At 41.4% G+C, this 17081-nt stretch overlaps 1 protein-coding gene across 17 annotated transcripts in view; it reads left to right on the top strand.

Moving 5' to 3' along the window:
* Positions 1 to 289: 289 nt before the first annotated feature.
* Positions 290 to 17081, top strand: part of adgrb2 (adhesion G protein-coupled receptor B2) — a 221784-nt gene continuing 204992 nt past the window's right edge. For 5 of the 17 annotated variants that reach the window (XM_044172453.1, XM_044172454.1, XM_044172459.1 and 2 more), the window contains exon 1: positions 293 to 1095. The gene's annotated coding sequence lies outside the window, so the exon portion shown is untranslated. Of the gene's footprint in view, positions 1096 to 17081 lie in introns of all 17 variants that reach the window. The other 12 variants (XM_044172461.1, XM_044172465.1, XM_044172462.1 and 9 more) reach the window with 3 other exon arrangements.

Consider the following 17081-nt stretch of genomic DNA (forward strand, 5'->3'; position numbering starts at 1 on the left):
ATACAAGGGTTAAGTTTTGTGTTAGCTTCATTGGACTAACAGCAGTGTTCCTAGAAACTGAGAGATACTGCAGAGTGAAACAGTGAAGTAGCCTGGTTATTACGGCCAAACAAACGGGAAAACGTGGCCCATGTTACGAATGAGTGGGATTAGTGAGTGAATTTCAGTCCTTTATGTGCATGTGCACTTGCTGTATTTGGAAACTACGCGCGCTGACGTCACTACGGGCGATGGTAGTGGGGGTAAGAAGAGCGGGAGGGAGGAAGGGTTCCGATGTGAACGCGCCTGACGGATCCCCGGCGGAGAGCAGCGAGGGCGCGCATCTCTGTCCTCCGCTTGCGAAGCGACTGCAGGGGAGCCAGATGCCCGACTGTGAGCCGCTGCCTGTGGATACCTATCCCAAATGCCAGAGCAGGCGAGAGCCACAGACACATTTCACCCTCTGACTGGAAAGAGGAGAGAATAGGGGCAGTTAACGGAGTTAGTTTAATTTTTAGATTTTCATTTCCCCCCTCGCTCTCTGTTTCAACCTCCGCTTCAAATGAATAGCTTCCTTGGACTTGGAGTACCGGGCATCAGTAGAAACAAACCCCGTTATCCCACTCTGCCCCTGCTGCTGCGGTGCTGCTGCCTGTGAGCGCGTCCTCTCATTGCACTGGAATATACAGCGTGCCTATATGCGCAAAACCATGGAGATTATATGACGTGGATTTATTTTTGGAACAAAACTGGACATCTACAAAAGCGACCTTCCCTCTTCTTTTCATGTTTTTGCCTTTTTTGCGTTCTTCTGCCCTGTTCTCTCGTTTGATATATGGCTACTTTATGATTTCATGTCCTTAGCGATCTTTCCTTATTTTTATTTTTTTATTTTTTACACTTATTATTTTTTGGTCCGTTTCGGAGGCGCAGAAGTGGAATGCCTCGCAGAGAACATTTGTGCGGGAGAAGATCCGCGCAGAAGTCTCGAAGGTGAATGAATGATAGTCTCCCTCTCAATCTGAGACGTGCCATGGATGGAAAACTTAATTTGTATCCACGGAACGATTCGGGGAATAGCCGTCGCATCAAATAACTACTGCTGACAGCGATCAGGTATTGTATTTTATCTATTAAACTCAACATCTCTGTAAAAAACCGTTGGACTGTTTCTTTGCGCAATGTACTCCAGATTGCTTTGCAGTCTGCCGGCTTATTTATTTATTTTATTCTTGACAGCCTTGTGTAAAGATCACAGTGTATAAGTGTGGTCCAGTTTTAATGAAACATAGAGCCTCAGATTGAAAAGGAAACTGGACCCTCATGTTCGCCAGTTTCGCAAGACTGAAGTACATCGGCAGTTATTCGCGGGGATGTGCGATCTGTGAACCTGAACGGAAGTACCGGTCACAGAAAAATCCCCAAATACATCTCAGCAGTTGCATTACAGCCCATTAGTTGAGCACAGGTGGACAGCAGTAGCCTCCTGAATGCTGAATCCCTCAGTGGGAGACACAGAGAGCTGTATGATTGCCTCTAAAGCCGCTGGCAGACCTATAACTTTGCGCAGTGGCCAAAAGAAACACACACACACACACACACACACACACACACATACTCACACACAGCGCATTGTGCGCACATAGCCTGCCCAAACACTTTTATTTCCACCTTCCATACTGGCTCGTCTTTCTCAACGCATTCACATGCTCACGTCCACCGACCCCCAATGGGGTTTTCCATGATGCCATTTTGAGTTTAATATAACGTTAATAAATCAGAGCTCTTCCACCCTCACCGAAGCTTTTTTAACAGTGCTACTAATGGCTGGAAATGATTCTTGGGAGGATGGATGTCTCCTCCGTGGCTCGGTTCACGTTTGCGTTAGGTTAGAGGGCTGATGCCGTTGTTTCTCCCCCTCACCCCTTGTGCGCACTGTGCGCCTGGGTGAGTGGGTGCCTTCTCCCGTTGAATGCTAAAGAGCCAGGATGTACCAAAGACGCCAGTGAGCGTGCACTGGGGATTGAAAGGGGGCTGCTTGACTTACATCCGTACTGGCATCTCACCACGCAACAGAAAGCCCTTTGAAAGCTACCTGATCACGCACTGAGGTGCTGAATTTATTTGTGGGCGCCTGTGGCGTGCGTCTGCCGCAGTGCCGCTTCTTGTTACCATACCTCCCCCCAGTCTATTCCCTGATATTTTCAGTAAAATATTAATTATGCGAGGTTTTATCGATTCTGTGAAAACGATTCCCCAGACGCTGGCCTTGTCTCCCCCCGGTAGTGAGCAGGTGGTTCCAGTGACGCTGAACGGGAATGACAACCCGGACGCGACAACGGGAGTGCAAAGGAGCCTCCGAGCATCCTCTCTGGTCTCTCTCTCGTTTTCTCTCTCTCTGTCTGTCTCTGTCTCTCATTTCTATCCATCTGTTGAGCATGCAATGTGTGCGCTCTCTCCGCACGCACCTCAAAACAAACTCCCACCGCTACGGTTAAATCCCCTTGAATAAAGGAATGTAACACACATGGCAGCAGCGACCCATGTAGCCATCTGTGGCATGTTGAACAATTTCCTACAATATTCTACTTATTCCACCACTGAGTCGAGCCAAACTCTGCTACAGCAGCCTGTGGGTGAACTGGTGTAGGCTATTTAACAGGGACACTGATTCATGAGCACTGACTGTCTCTTTGGGTCTTGGCGCCATTTAGGATTTGGATTAACAGGTCAGATTTAGCCTGTAGTATTACCCATATTCTACAAAAGGAAGTTCAGTAAGCATGTAATGGATTTAAAGAAGGGAAATCATGAGAAAACAATACAGTATGACACAGAACAATTTAAAAGGAATATTGTACTGACTTTTCATTTGGAGAGCTCTCTGCCTTCACCCTGAATGTGAGCAGTGAATAACCATAACATCGCCTCTTCTCTTTTTAAACGCAGTGAATAACCTCGTTTGTTTTATTTCTCGGGGCTGCTGTCGGAACTAATGGAGCCAGCAGGGCCGTGTCCCCTTTTAGCAGAGATGAGCAACCCATGGATGATGGCTGATGAGTTGGATGTGAGAGAGGACAAAAGGTGGTCAGGGGCATTGGTTCAGTAAAACCATGGCAAAGTCTCTGTGTCTTGCAGCCAAAACTTCCAAGCATGCTCATAGTATCCATAGAGATGATCTGTATTATGTTCATTCTGAGAACATGTGAAGCAGTGACTAATGAGCTTAGAGAGTGCTTTTTAAATAATGGCTTCCAGATAAAGTTCTGAGGATTTTTTGCTCTTGGTTGTAAGGAAAACTAGATTCAATTACACTATGAACAAACCTCCTTTCAATTCTGTTGTATATGGGGTGGCAGCAGAATGTCAGAGACAGATAACCCAAAACCTGGTCAAATAAAACCAAAACTATATGGTTAGCTATCACTAGGGGTAAGTAAGAAAATGTGTTTGTCTGTAATTTGGTTGAAATTATCTTTTAACAATTGCGACACAAGAGAAAATATTTTTAAGTGATTTTTACTGACTAAAAGAATATACTAGCAAAGACTGTTCCAAAGTTTATAATTTCCATCATATTAACATCCAATGTACATGTATTGTGTTTTATTTATTGATAAAGAAAATATACATGAACATTCATTTTGTAAAAATGCTGTACTGAATCTGTAACTGATTATAGTAGAACACAACAGCTTCATTTAGCCTGTTGAATTTGCAGTTCAATTCTAAGGCTACAAGTATGCGTGAGAGTTCATGGACATGGTTTGCAATATGTAATAGTGATAGCATGTACCTTGCAAAAGAACTTTCTCCATTTGTGGCTCATGATGCTGGTTTTCACATCTCTTAGGGTGCAGAGCTGGCGTCTTTTTGTTTCTGTTTTCTTTTGTTTTTAGTGGAGTTGTTCCAGAAGCAAAACCCTCCGCTCTGGTTTTGCGTGTCCCTTGCCAATCTGGCAGAGGCCTGTGTCTGTGGACATCTCCAGAGATCTCTCTAGCTCCTTCAGGAAGAGCCTCCTTTTGGGGAGCTCCTTGTGATTCCAGGCCAGGATCCAAAATCAGATCAGATACCTTATTCACAGTAACATTCAGTTGCTTGCTTTTTGTGGTACTACCACATAATGACTTGCTGGCAAGTCTTATATACTGCCCAAAGCTACAGTACAAGTGCTGTTCAGTGTAGCAAGGTGTCATGTTGTAGGTGAATACAATGTTTTGTTTGTTCAGGTGTAATCTTTGGATCCCATGATCCCAAGAATTGATGCGTGGCTGTAACTGGTTGGACGAACTCCTTGCTTGAAAATGTATTATAAACATACTATAAGAACTTGAAAGTTTTATAATTGTGGCGATCATTAATTTTATATCCTTGAATATTGAGTGTGAAGGAAACCTCTTGGTAATCAGATGGGAAAAAAAACTAATTTATTACAGAATTAAGTTATGAAATCGGTCAATTTTGACCGAAGCGCAGCAGGAAGGTTAAATGGGACAGAGAAATGAGACTGCATGTAATGACTGCAGTATCACTGAATGATCATTTGGGCAGCTGCTGGAAATGCAACACAAATGACAGTGTGACACATATCAGCTGGAGATGTATGAAAGCCACACAGTTCTGTGGCAGTTTTATAAGGCCTGTAAATGTGATACTAATAACATCTTCAATATCCGCCCACATGTCATGCACTAATGCTGGCAATGCTAAATCCTTCTCCCTCCCTCTGTCTCTCTCTCTCTCTCTCTCACACAATACACACACACACACACAAACCTCTCTCTCACCTATCTCTCTCACTTCACATCTCACTTTCTCTCAAGCAACTGATGGCAAATGTGCAAGAGCATACATCAAAACACACACACACACAGCGGGAGGGAGAAAATACAGTACGCAAAGTGATAGTGGCATGTCAAGCTGTGTGTGTTTGCGTGTGTATGTATGTGTGTGTATGTGCGCATACATGTTTTTTAAATAGTGCATATGGAGTAGGGGCCAGGCGACAGCTTGGTCTTGCCTGGATCACTGCACTCTGGCTGGGCCATTGTTCCTCTGGACCCCCCAGCCCCCACACACAAACACAAACACACACATCCTCCCCTTTGCTGGCCTTTCCCTAACAAGCTTCCTGCTCTCTACTCCTCCCATCTCTCTTCCTTCTGTTCTACAGCCATTCATCCATCCTGCTGTTTTCCAATTAAAATATTATCCACATGACTTATGTGATTTCCAATCTTGGACTTTTTGCTTGTTTTAAAATTGTCAAGTCTGTGACCAGGTATGATTATCCATCAGTACACTGCACTGGTAAGGCCTAGGTATTATTTTAAGTTGAGTATGGCTATCTTTTTCTATCAGTGTGGTTGGGTGAGCCTGTTCAAGTAGCATGCACTGACAACAAGGCTTAAGACTTTTCATCATCACATCTAGAAACTCTGCTGTCAGTTCTTGGCACATCAGCCATCACCGGCCCAGGCCACGCTTAGCAAGGGAGAGAGGGCCAAGGAGGGGAAAAAAGAAAATTCTCATAAAATATGAGGATTTTTGGGTTCAAGGGTGGGTCTGAGCGATGAATACACCAGCATGATGAGGTTGCCTAGCCGAGAAAGAAATCTGCTGGAGAGGTAGAAAAGGACCAGAGATGAAAGATTTTGTAAGTGCAAGTATCTGCTTTTCTACTATCCACTCTTCAGCATCATATAGCGTGCCCTCCTGCTTCGTATGCTCTGCCATGCTCCATTTGGAGTCACAGATGCCTCTGTCACTGGGGCGGCATTCATTTGGCGCAGCCCCGGGTGACTGTGTCAATATTTGCAGTGAGTGCCATTTTGGTTTGGGGCGCTCTATAAGCACGACTGGGCTTGGGTGAGGCTAAGGCTAAAGGAAAATCAACAGGAAACAAAAAGCCCAACCCTATAGACTCGCTCTCTACAATTAATTAAGCCTTTTGGCAAGAAAAGTGAAAGGATGGGCCTCCTTGGGAATAGATTGGTTGGGGTTGCAGGAGAATGAGGGGTAGAGAAAACAAAACAAATTAATTGCCTTGAATTGCAGGGATAATTCACATCTCTAATTAATATTGATCGCATGAGGGATAAGAAACTGCCACAATACAACCATAGAGAACAGTTAATTCAATGAGTTTTTGTGATAATAACTCTCTTTGTGCAAAGATGAACAAGAAGTTTTTGCTGGGCAATGACAGTGCAATTTGAGGTTGTTACTTGGTGTGTATTTGTGTATGTGTTTGCACACACTCTTGTTTGGTGACTGACTGCATCCCAGCAGTAATATTTGTCTTTTATTTAATGTTTTTCATAATGTATGGCCCTTGGGGATGGAGAGGGAGCAAGAGCTGGCAGATTGTATTGATTCAGAGCATCTAAAGCTGCTATTTTATAGTGCAGTACAGGAGGGCCTGCGAGTATCGCCTAAGCTAACATGTTTTCATGATTGCTTTTTTTTTGTAACTTACTGGACAGGTCTTACCTTTACATTTCCAACCCATCTTTATGCCTCTCTCTCCTTTTATGGCTCTTGTTTTCTCTCTATTCTCATCTTTGCCATAACATTAACATGCACTCACTCCAAAACACCTTCTTCTCTCTTTTTGCTTACTCCTAATGTATAATGTCTAATAAGATCTCCACACTTCCCACATCCACAGACACATACATACAGTTGCTACCCTTTGCAGCTCATGCACAAGCAGGTGGCTAGTCCATTGCTTAACTCAGTGTTCAGAGGGCGCAGACTCATCTGCTTTAGCACATTGGCCTCGTCATCATCAGAGTGCCCTGCTGTGACACCCATCGGCCTCTATTACGGCTCCTTATAAAGGAGGGCGCTTCGTGTTTGCAGGCCAACAAGTAGAATGCTGTGCTCTGCTGAAGCAGATGGAAGGAGCCTGGACTCCTCTGTAGTGTGATCTAATGGGATCTGATGTGTGCATGTGTGTGTGTCCAGTGTTGCAAGTGCAGGCCTGGTAAATATGATGTCTCGTGCATCCAAGTGCTTTTAGTGGCAAATAATGAAATATCACAAAAGTGGACCCTACTGCAAGGTTTTATTTTGGAAAGTAGGTGGGAAAATAAATGTATATTACAGCAGCGAAATTCAGAGGAGGTTAATGTGAATAAGGCATTACAATGATGTTTCCGTTAATTTATTGTTAGTTTGTAGAGAACCTCCCCAGGTCCAGTGGCTTGTCAAAGCTTCAGCTTGTGTGTTTTTGGACGGAACAAAGTGGGCAGGTGGAATTCTTGCCCAGAGGCATGCTGGGTAAAATCACAGTGTGGCAAGTGTGTACATTTGACGGTGCAGAGTTCCCATGGAGACGATTAGCCGAATCCCAGTGATGCATACTGTATTATCACATTTTCTGTACATGTCAAAATTTTGGAATGGAGATTAATGGAGATTGATTGTGTGTCTTGTGTGTCTCTGTGTGAGTCCACATATTTGTTTGCACGCCAAAGACAGCATAAATTCTTCAATGTCTAAATCCTGATTTCTTTTGAACTATCCTGTGCAAGTATTACAGAGAATGGGAAAAAAGAGGGAAAGTGAACAAGTAAGTGAGAAAGATGTTCAGGGGTTCTACTGTAATAGCTTTAGACTGCGCACAGAAAGTTGCATGCAAATGTGACTCTCCACAGTGGTTAAAAGTCTGCATATATTAATGAAGTGATTCTTTATACTGCTAAACAGGCTCATTTAGAGAGAGAAGCAGACTTGAGGTAGGAGGTCAGTAAATAAAAACAGCTGCAAGAGGCAGCATCCTGTTAAAAGAGAAGAGTGCTACACCAATTTAGCATTACACTGCTAGCATTACACCAATTTAGCATTACACTGCATTACAATTTAGCATTACACTGTTGATCATGAGTCCGACCGTGTAAGCTGTCGGACTCATGATGGACAGTTTTAAAAGAAGTATTAAAATCAATGCAGTGATATTGTCTTATTCCATGCATTCTGCTTCCTTGTCAAAACCTGGCCCTTTACAATGCAACGTGTCTTCAGTGTGTTACGCTAGTAATAATAGTAATAGACTTTATTTATAGAGCACTTATCAAAACAAAGTACAAAGTACTTCACAGAGAGAGAGAGATATGGATATGGTTTCCCATAAAAAATGTGCTTTGAGAAGAAACTTAAAAGAAGACACTGACTTAGACAACCTAATTTCTTTGGGCAAGTTGTTCCAGAGCCTCAGGTTCCTTGATGACAAAAGCTCTGCCCACCTTTGTTTATATTTAAGGGATTAAAAGGTCTAAAATATAATCTGGAGCCAGGCCATGGAGAGCCTTTAAAGTAATCAATAAGATCTTAAAATCAATCCTAAAACAAACAGGGAGCCAGTGTAAAGAGGCTAAAACAGGTGTGATGTAATCGTACCTCTTGGTCCTGGTTGAAAGCCTAGCAGCTGAGTTCTGTACAGTCTGCAGTCGTTTCAAAGTTTTTTGATTAAGACAAGTGAACAGGCTGTTACAATAATCGTGGCGTGAGGTGATAAAAGCATGTACAACAGTTTCTGCATCATTAAGATTTAAAATAGACTGTATTTTTCCAATGTTTCTGAGGTGATAAACATGATTGGACAAGCTTAGTGATATGTTACTCAAAACATAAATTGCTATCAAACAGGACACCAAGATTTCTTGAAACAGGCTTGATATGTTGTGACAGGTAGCCAGTAGATGTCAAGTATTAGTACTACTATTAGTATTAGATAGTATTTGTTTAGTGATATGTTGGGGCCCAATAACAAGGATTTCAGTTTTATTTGAGTTGAGCTGAAGAAAATTTATTGACATCCAATTTTTTATGTCAGACAGGCAGTCCTGCAGAGAACTCGGCATACTGAGGTCAGTGGGCTTGACAGGGAGGTACAACTGTGTGTCACCCGTATAACAATGAAAAGAAACCCCATGTCTGCGGATGATATCACCCAAGGGGAGCATATATAAGGAGAACAGTATTGGTCCCAGAATTGAACCTTGAGGCACACCGTACTTGATATGGGAAAAGGATGACATGAAGTTATTAATGGTGACACAGAATTTCCTATTGGACAGATAAGATGAGAACCAGTCTAGTGCAGTGTTAGATATGCCCACCCAGTGCCTCAGTCTATCTAGAAGAATGCCATGATCAATAGTGTCAAAGGCAGCACTTAAGTCCAACAGCACAAGAACTGAACACATGCCTTTGTCAGCATTCATTAAAAGGTCATTAGTGACTTTGAGGAGGGCTGTCTCAGTGGTGTGGTGCTGACTAAAACCAGATTGGAACTTTTCAAAGGTACTGTTATTTTCCACAGCATCAAGAAACTGCTTAGAAACAATTTTTGAGAACCTCAGGAGGGTAGGATCATGTTCAGGTTTTTTTTAAGGACTGGTTGGACACAAGCAGTTTTAAAGTAATCTGGGACGCAGCCAGTAGACAGCGAGCTGTTCAAAATAGATAGTTGGGATTATTTCCAGAGGGCTGAAGGATACTCTCATAAGAGACATGATGTCTGTGAGTTCAGGCAGCGTAACAGCAGAAACATTACTCAAAGAATCCCTGAGTAGCTGATCCACATCTAAAAAGGAAGGATTGGAGGTGATACCAGATCTTACTAATTCTACCTTTCCAGCAAAGTGCAAAAGAAACTTTTCACAATCAGCATCACAATCAGCAGGGGCACAAGAAGAGGCTGGGTTAACTAACTGATCCACAGTCTTAAATAGGAATCTAGGGTTGTGCTGATGGGCAGAAATAAGTGCAGAGGAATGGCATGTTCTTGCATCCTTCACCATCCCATTGTAAAAGAGACCTGATTTCTGCCATCTGCGTTCTGCTCTTCTGCATTTCCTGTTACAGCTTCAAATACTGTCATTTAACCATGGCTGTTTCCTAGTTTTTGAGTTTGATCTATTTTTCAGAGGAGCTATGAGATCTAAGGTTGAAGAACACAGGTAGTTAAAAGAATCAACCAAATCGTTGGTGTTGGAGGAATCAAGAAACACATTGCCAGGAGAATTGAATAGTGGACAAGATTTAGAGGCACTATGCTCATTAAGGACATGTGTGTACTTAAAGCGGGATAATTCAGTACAAGCAGCCTGTAATTCACAGTTAAAAACACTTCATAGGTGATCAGATACAAACATTTTCAGGCCCAGACTAAAGACTAGGTCTAAAGTGTGGCCATGGGAATGAGTTTGGCCAGACACATGTTGTTGAAAGTTAAAAGAGTTAGTGATATTTAAAAAATCAGCAGCATAGGGCATGAAGAGGAGTCATCAACATTAAAATTAAAATCACCACAAAGAAGAATTCTATCATAATTTAACACAAGACTGGATAAAAACTCAGGGAGTTCCAATAAGAAGAAGCCAGCTGGTTTAGGGGGGCAGCCAGCTGACTGTGATCACCAGGACATAACCAGGATTCAGTTAAAAACATAAAATCTAAATCAGTAGAAGAAATAAAATCATTCAAAATATATGTTTTGTTAGAGAGGGATCTTACATTGAGAAGAGCCATCTTAAAAAGTCTGTGCTGCTTCAGATTTGAGGTTGAGACTGGAGGTAGGGTTCTGGCCCGGATCTTTATTAAGTTATTATTATTGCTGTGTCGGCTATGTCTTTTTCGCACTAAGGACCTATCCGAAATTACCACAGAAATGTTGAAAGTGGCACTAGAAGGATCTTGGCTCCAAATAGCAGCACTATGATCAGTCCACAAGAGGAAGTTAGTGAGAGCAGAAGGTGCATTGTTGTTTTTGGTGGGCAGAGAAGAGAAAGAAGAAGAGTGAAGGGAGTAGTGGTTAATGTAGCCTCGAGCCGCTAGCCTCAACCAGAGATGAGGAGCAGGCTACAGCGGTCTGGTAAACTCACTTCTTTCAAACTCCACATCCCCAGATTTATTTCATTTTCAAACTTGTATTCTTCAGTCGCAGCCAACAATTTATCAGATTTCACGCAGCTGCCTCTGGACCCACAAAAATACTATGCTATGCCCAATCGAAAATTAATTTCTTGTCAGTGTTGGATATAGGAGATTAATAGTTACAGTTAAAAGTTACAGATTTTACATAAAACTAACATGTCAGACTTACAAATCATTTTGTATTTAAGCTCAGATATTTCTTACAGGTTTCAGAAATCAGATTTTTACCAGCTTATGTAATTGGACATATGGTTTGGCAGTTTGTTTTTATTTAATAGGTGTTAACATCTACTGGACTTTCTAGCACATTTGAGTGTTATATGATATAGAAAACCCTGCATTCTTTGCCCCCAAAATACCCCCAAGACCACACTTCCTTTGAAGGTACAAATCCATTTCTATTGCTAGGATTGGTAGACTCCAAGCATGTCTTTCACAGGTGACGTAGGCAGCAAAGTAATGCACGAAATATATCTCATAGCACATGCCAACTTCCATCTACTTCAACAGTACTTCAATTTTCAACTCATATAGAGGGCTTGGACCTTGCAGGGTATGTGAGTGTTGCAAAGTGGCAGCTAGTGGAGTGATGTGATTTTGTGTGCAGTAGCTTTTTTGAAAGTCATGGTGCTGGTTCTCTCTCTTCCTCCCTCATTTGACCCATCACATTTGATTGCTCTTGTGCTTTTGCAGTCTGTGTCTCTTGGCCACTAACATCAAGTGTGTGTCCCTAAATGACAGTACAGCTTTAACAACTATGACTGTGTTTGTGAGGTGTGTATTTGTGTGTAGGACAGTTTAGACTGACTGATTTCAGAACTTACAAGGAGTTCCAGTTGTTTATCTTATTTCATCTTTTGTTTCTGTCTCTGTACATTCATCAAGTAGAGTCATAGAGTCCTTTACAGCTTGGGGTACCAGCAAAATTGTGCTCAAGTTGAAACATTTTCACCCTGAGTTGCAACTGAGGGGCAGCATTCACCACATTTGCTATGGAGAGGACTGGAGCAGGATTTCTCCCAGCATGAGTGAAGAGCAAGTGGAGAGTGGCAAATATTAAACCAGCAGCAGCTGGGAAGGGAGTGAATACAGAATGTTTCGAGCAGGGAGGAACTGCTGCTATTCCACTCTGCTCACAAACCATGGGATAATGTGTGCTGAATATAATGACATTTTATGGATAACTTATTTATTTAGGTGTTATGGCGTCTTTATCGCTCAAATTTGGATTTGCTATGGTCTCCCTCTCATAACAATATCAGGCCGTAATAATAATAGGCCGAGTATCCACAGGTTACTTAGTGTTTTTCTGAAGCAAGGACATGCCAGAAAATATTTTTTCCAAGTTTTATGGAATTAGTCTTGGCAGGTACGGTCTTTAAAAGAAGCCAAACTTTAAACTTTAATTATAGCACCCTGATGTGGCCAAGTGACACCATTGTTCATAAGGTCGTTTGTGGTTCCAGTGTTAACAATTTACCGTCTCATAGGAACATGAGCAAATATATGACAAACATAAGATTAATAAGATTGAAAACAACAAACAACCACTGCAAAGCAAATCGGGTTTAGCCTTGCAGCTTTAAACGTCTAAAAATGAGTTACTGCAGTTAATAACATGACTCTGATTTTCATGGAGTACTGCAGAGAAATACAGGTCTTTTGGAGCCAGACTGTGGTCCCTTCACAGATGCGTTGCGTAATTTACTGTCTCCCCACTAAACATCGTGACCAGAGGCTGTGTCATCATGTGGCCCTCCCGCTACTGTCACAGCAATTAGACAGGTAGATGAAATGAGAGTGTTGCAGAGGCCAGCGATGTAATTAAACTTGGAGTGAGAGGCCACTGGGCTCCTATGAAGTAATACCCCGCTCACCCACACACTGTGTACAAGCATTGCTACAATAGCCCAAGTGTGTGCTTATGATCAATATGGTTTATCTGTACTGTCTACATGCTGTGTGCATATCATGAAGCAGAAAGAAGCACATGCAGAAGTAAACTTGTGGATATTTACAAAACCCTGAGTTTGAACTGACAGAGGCCAGCATAACACACTTAACAGCATTAATATATTAGTGAAAATGTTCACTTTTCATATTTGCAACAAATCACAGCTGCTCAGAAAATAAACCAATAGCTCAAAACAAGCACATACTCTTTATACATGCAATTGTGATAGTATACAAGTGAAAGAGAAATCTTACTTGTTATGATTTATAGGCAGGATTTGACACTGAAATAGTGCGACCGAAGGTTAAAGGAATAGCTCAACATTTTTGGAAATATTCTTATTGACTTTTTCTCTGAAAGGGAGATAAGAGGACAAATCAATATCAGCCTCATGACTGTGCATTGTTACGGGGCTCGAGTTAAGTGAACCTCAGCTAGGCTGGCTTAGCTTAGCTTAGATCAGACACAAGGGGAAACAGATAGCCTGGCTTTGCTCAAGGTGAAAAATATGCCTACCAACATCTCTAAAGCCATCTTATTTATACAGTGTGTCTTGTTTGTTTAGCGCATACATAAACAGAAATGTAAAAATGTCTATTTGTGATTTTACCAGGAATTACATATTGAAATTCCTCGACAAACAACATTTTCTTTGTACCATCTGTGGATTTAGACATGTGGAAATTGTTAGGTAGATAATTTATATGGTTATCAAAATGAATCATCATTTTAGTTGCCAACCTTAACATATAACCTAAATCATAAAAGGCACTTTTTTGTTTCAGAGGTACAGGTTATGCTGCTGGATATTTATAAGTACAATACAGTGCAAATGTTTAGAAAGTCAAAATGTGTAGCTGTAGCACAAATCATAATCATAATACATTTGAATATGCAGGTAGCACAAACCATATGAAATGATCATATGTGAAGGTATAGTATGAATTTAAAGGTGCATCTGTTACATCTATCTCTCTCTTACACTGCTGTGCAGTAGGCATGATTTATGTGGTATTAAAGCATGTTGTGTTCTCAAACCGGTCAAACAGATAAACTAAGCCATAATAACATCCCCGCTGATGGGTGATGTGGCTTATAGACAGTAAGAGCACCAAAAAGGATATTTGGAGCTCTGATTTGTTTCATCATATCTAGTCTGTGCTGAAACCACTCCCACGAGTGTGCTCTGCTGACAGGGAGGCGGTCTGGTTTGCAGTAAATAGAGGCTGTAAAAGATCACATTGAATTGTTGGCCAAGTGTAAAGCTAAGGCTTGGTGACATACTGCTTGTCCAAATTTTGCTAGTGCTCACTGGAAACTAACATGACTATACAGTGCAATTTGAGTTGATAATCAGTTGGCATTCCTCTGCTTAAATTATAATGACTTGCCTCTGGGTCTTGCAGAAACCTCATATGCCCGAAGAGTTAGCTTTTTATGGAATTCAGAAAAGCACAGGGTGATTGTCCAAACTCTGTTCTTTTTTAATGCATTCTCTAGTGAAGCTCAGATGCAGGATTATAAAACATCTTCTTAAACAGCAGATGGCACAATTAGAGTTGAAAGGTTTCCGTGTGTGGAGGATTAGAACACTGTTTTATCCATTTAAGACCCCAACCCAGAAACATGGCTCACGGTAATGGTTCTCTTATCAAATAACTATAATTTAATCAGTTAATTTAATCAGTCTTTTTTATTTCATATCCAAAATGTGCTTAATCTTTTTTCTTTCATAAGGTTATACCTTGAGGTTTTTCTTTGTTGCTTATTTGTGATCCTCAGTGGCTATCCACTGTGCACACACATACATTTTTCAGTATGTATAGTATGTATGCACTTTGTGCGTATCATACTATACCACACATGGTCAAATGCATATCACAGCAGTCGTTGCCTTTCATCTTATTTAACATCACATCTTCTCACTGAAAAGAGAAGACAAGAGAGAAAAGCTCATACTGAACAGAAAGAATCTCCACAGTGGGACCTTAACTATGCATAAACATAAATGCATGCATGTTCAACGCATCTATTGTATTCTTTCTCTGTTTAATTAGCACTTTTCTCCTGAGCTTTGTACTTTGTAAATAGTCACACACACACACACACACACACACACACACACACACACTGCCAGGCTTCCCTTTCAGCTGTGACAGCCGCACACATACTACATGCACACGGCGTGACACATTGTGACATATGAAATCTTGTTATATATCAATTACAGCTCAGCAGATGCTCTTATCCAAGAATATCCTGAACTACACTTTTCTACAGAGTTGCTCCCTGTTGCTATGTCTTTCTTCCTGCTTGTTGGGAAATATAGTGTAACCCTCTGATTTTGGCAGTGAAGTGAATGATATCTGTGACACAATGCATTGTGTAGAATTGAAGGCTATCTCAAGATGATACTGTCCCAAAGTGGCTCAGGGAATGTGACAAGAAGGGACATGCAAAGGTTATACTTGATACAAGAATAATTTAGTAAAACTAAGGTTAACTCAAATGAACAATGGAGTGTGTCAATCAGCAATATTAGCAATGAAAGTAGTGCATGGATGTGTGGTTGATGTGCTTTGGAGGTGCAGAAAGTGCAAACCATAAAGAAGTGATGCAGGGTGGATGTCAGCTGTAGGAAGGGAGAGGGAGTAACAAGCATATGGGCCAGCTTATATAGCCCAAGGGCCCAGGTCAGCTGATGACCCTCCACTGTCAGCCAATTGTCTACTTAGGTTGGCCAGAACAACCTTCCAAGGTAGTGGGAGGGGCGTCACAATACTTACATGTCCATATTTAAATAGCATTGTCTATTAAAAGGACAGGAAAGAAATATAAATGCACATAAAAATACAGAGTAAACAGGGTGGATCCATCCAAGTTGTTAAGTGCGTGGTGTTCTCATATTAAATATATTATCCACTTAAAACTTGACAGTAAGACGTTTTAACCTTATTTGTGCACACTGATACAGCCGACTTACCAGCACGCTCTCCTAGATACACATGGAGCTTTTTACTACACTTGCAGCTGGTCAATACACATGGACATTAAAATCTGCCATTAATAACTTTCTCCATATATGCTCTAGTGAAGAAGAAAATCCCTGGTGATGCTTAGATAGGTTTTATTGCTTGCAGCCTGACAGCGTTTTAATTCCCCCTGCGGTTCCAGTATCATAGCAGCCCAATCTCCTCACACCACACCATCAGCACCTTTCTCCCGGACCAAATTTAGCCTGTGATCCTAAATCTAGCACGCCAGAGACCCGGGAGATTCAGAATAGTAGTGGAATAGCACCATAGTACCTTAAAGGAATAGACCGCCTTGGAAAGTAATTAGATGCTGCCAATCTCTCACAATCGCTTGGGAACGGGGATAGTGGGTCTCTGAATGGAGATGGTTTCAGCATGCACGTATCCTTCTGAAGTAGAGCAGAACTCACTTTCAAACTAGCGTGTTAAACATCAAAGTATCTTGTTAAAATGCCCGTTGTTATGAATGTCCCTCGTTGGATCTGATCTCATTTACTAAATGATGCTTTGTTAAACTTGCACGTCTTGTAAAACAAATTCATAGCATTCACAACACAGCCAGGCTGTCTATAATTAGGAAAGCAGGGCTATTTGCTTGCTTTCTTAACAAAAGTGCTCATCCGTTGGGAATAGTGAAGATGGAGGGCCATTAAATATCTCACCTTTCTGAAATGAATACTTATTTTGCAACATTTGTAAATTAATATCACACTGTCCAATATATATTCTCTAAAGTATCTCAGCTCCAACGGAGTCATGTTTCTCCACAGATTGGTATGATCAGAAAAATACAGCAGCTGATGATGTATTCTATAGAGTTTAAGCTGGTGAGAATGTAGCTTATGGGACTCTTGCCTATACTAAATCTATTTCAGAAGTCATTCCACTGGTTAGCACTGCCATTACGAGGTTTCAGGGTATTCATGATATGCCAAATATACCAAATATGAATCGCTACCTGGACCAAGGACCTGCTACTGGAAGATTAACCTGTAAAGCACTAAACCTATAGGATATTCTCATGCTGTAAAGACATGGGAGACACAGTATGAATGAATTAATGTATGGGTGCTCAATGTGTGGTCTTCATTCTCCCTTAAAGCAACGTTAAATGGCTGTAAATACGTCTGTGTGTTTCAGTGTGTGGTTCTCACTGTGGATTTACCTAC

The sequence above is a fragment of the Siniperca chuatsi genome, linkage group LG17 (assembly GCF_020085105.1).
Source record: "Siniperca chuatsi isolate FFG_IHB_CAS linkage group LG17, ASM2008510v1, whole genome shotgun sequence".
Lineage (NCBI taxonomy): Eukaryota > Metazoa > Chordata > Actinopteri > Centrarchiformes > Sinipercidae > Siniperca > Siniperca chuatsi.